The sequence below is a fragment of the Platalea leucorodia genome, assembly GCF_965183815.1.
Source record: "Platalea leucorodia genome assembly, chromosome: 7".
Classification (NCBI taxonomy): domain Eukaryota; kingdom Metazoa; phylum Chordata; class Aves; order Pelecaniformes; family Threskiornithidae; genus Platalea; species Platalea leucorodia.
In genome coordinates, this window is record NC_138829.1 from 72,591,270 (window position 1) to 72,594,120 (window position 2,851).

Sequence of the window (2,851 nt, forward strand, 5' to 3'; positions counted from 1 at the left end):
ATTTGTTGTTAACTTCTTATTTATTTTTTTTCAAATGTAAGCATGAACAGTGATTGTAGCCATTCCTGCAATACTTCACATGGGACTTGCTAAAGAACGTTGCTATTGCATCAGTGTATAGATAACCTCCTAAGCGTGCTATGTGAACTAGTCTGTGTCTGAGCAGTTTGCCAGAGAAAATTGGTTGTCATAACTTCCCCCTCCTATTTTTGTATAGTTTCTTAAAAATGTCGTTAATAGCTAGTTCACACTGCAGTCTCTGAAACATCTTTGTCTTATGTTTAGTTGGTCTTTTAATCAGTGTTTCATCAATAAAGTTGTATTTTGATAGTAACTCTGTCATATTAAACATGGCTGTCAGATGGATTCAAAAGACTTGATTTACTATCCATGCTGGAGTGCTTCCGCCTGACTGGGAATTGTTTGTGACTGCTAGATACAAAGGCCCCTCACTTGGTGGCAGCCTTCATAACCACACAGGACTTCCTGGACACTTGAACACAACTTCAATGATTCTACTTGGAACGTGCTCTCATGAATGATTGTCATAAGAAAAAGTAGATGAAGTCACGAGTGAAAAAGATGCATACTTAAAATTTTGCTTCTCACTGCAAGTTTTCTATTTACTTTTGCAAGGGCTAGAGTTACTGGCTGGGTTGAGCATCTTTCAGAAATCTCACTGAAGTCTAAATTTGCCATATGTGCTGAAGTGTTTGCAGGTTTTTGTGGGAGGTTTTGTGGATAGATATTTGTGTTAACCTTTTAGGCACTGTATTATTGAAACCAATACAAAGGCTTCATTTTATTCAAGAGAACAGAATTTACAGGATCCAAAACCGAGACGCTATGTACCTTAAGTGTAGAGGAACTTCTCAGACTCGGGATTTACTTCCTCACAGCTTCTCCCACATATGAAATGAGAGTAGAAGACTGCATCACAAGTAACTTCTTTTCCCTATAAAACCAAATTGGCTTTAAGTGTTGTGGGTGTTTTTTTTTTTTTTTTTTTTTTTTCATTTGGTCAAATTCTCTGGCCATGGTTCTGTTTGAATCTCCCCCGTTTGTCTGTTATCTCTAAATTCTGCTCTGGAACTTAATTCTGTATTTTCTAAGTTGCTACAAGCCACCTTCTTTCCTGTTCTTTCTGCATATCTCCATCACTACTCCTTTTGCTTTGACCTATATTCTTTTTGCTCTTCTAGATACCTAATGCCTTCTTTATAGTCCCTTCATGAAAGTTATATACTCATGTAATTCAGGAATAGGACTTAAATGCACTGATAGACAAGCTTTAATATCCAATGTAAACTGCTGCTGAATAACTTTTTTTTTGGTCTGTTAATCCCTCCTGTAATACAAGTCATTAGTTAGTCATCTATTGAGCAAGCAGATGAAATAATGATCTGTCTCTAGCCAGAGTTTGGAGCAAAGATTGCTGGTAGAGCGACTAGGAGCTATGCATTGGACTAACTTCTGTTAGCTCTAAAAGGATTTGCATGTTTGTTAGTGCTTTCCTTTAGTTGAAATTTGTTTCCTTTTGCTGATCTTCTAACTTCCTTTTAGACAAAGTCTGGGGGATCTCACTCGCTGTCCTCTCGCTTTCAGCCTTTTCAGTTTATCTCCTGCAACACTGATATGAAAACCAGGTAGCTTAGGAGGAGAACGCTCATAGCAAAGTATTGGTCATCCCAAGGACTTCTCGGGCAAGACATGTTTCCAGCCAACACAGAACTTCACTATCATTTCACCTATTTCATAAACCTTATTCAGACAGAAAGCTTTTGAAAACAGTCTGAACACGCAGATAAGAGCTCTCAGCAGAAGTTCAGCAAAGGAAATTTGTTCACCAGGTCTTTAAAATCTGTAAGTGAATCTATTTGTCTTTAATGAAGTATACTTTAAAGCTGAAACACTCCATTACTACTCTTATGTTGACTTGGCATGTTTTCTTTCTGACCAAAAAGTGTGCTAATCCTTCTAATCCATCTAATAAGACTACCCTCGATCAGTTGCACGAGAGCATCTCATTACTCTTCATACCCTTATTAGAACTAGAAAATTATTGAAAAATAAGAATTATTATTGTAAAATGATTGTGTATTTAAATTATTGTAGAATAAGAAACATTTAGCAATGACATTATAGGCTTCTACATAAGAAACAAAAATAATGAAGAGGAACTAGCAGCTATAAAAAGCAAGAGCAGACATCTCTTGTGCTGCTTGTTCCCAGTTCTGCTCCGATGGAACTGCATCTCTTCCACACAGGTTAGTCTTTGCCTACCCTATCCTATGAGTTGATTGCACCAATATGTAAAAGGAGCTCAGGGAGGTCTTTCAGACACCCCTGTTGTATCTCTGTTCAAGTTTTGTTCTCCAAGCAACCAGGTGCAACTGTGATCCATTACATTCCTTGGACTTATTTTCATATATATATATTTTCATAAAATAAACAATATATTAAAATTTGCAATAGCTCAGATTCCATCACCATATTTTTTAGTGATAACCTTGCTAGGACTTCTAGGCCTGGACATCAGATATAACTTCACCCTACCCTCTACCCCTTGTGGCACTTCTTGTCATTTTGGCATGTGTAGATGCCTCTTTTCTTCTGAAGATATTAGGACAACTTTGATCTCCAAGCATCTTGTGGGCAAGGCTGGTCTCTCTTGTGTTTCATGACTGGTCTGTTACAATCCTGGCCTGTGAGCTCTCGGAGCATGTTTCTTTTACACAATGATTCAAAACATGATGCTTAGGAAAAATGTTTAAGGTTGGAGGCAGAGAGTTACTTTAAAAGAAAAAAAAAAAAAAAACCAAACACCACAACAGGGCTTCATGCCTGCTAA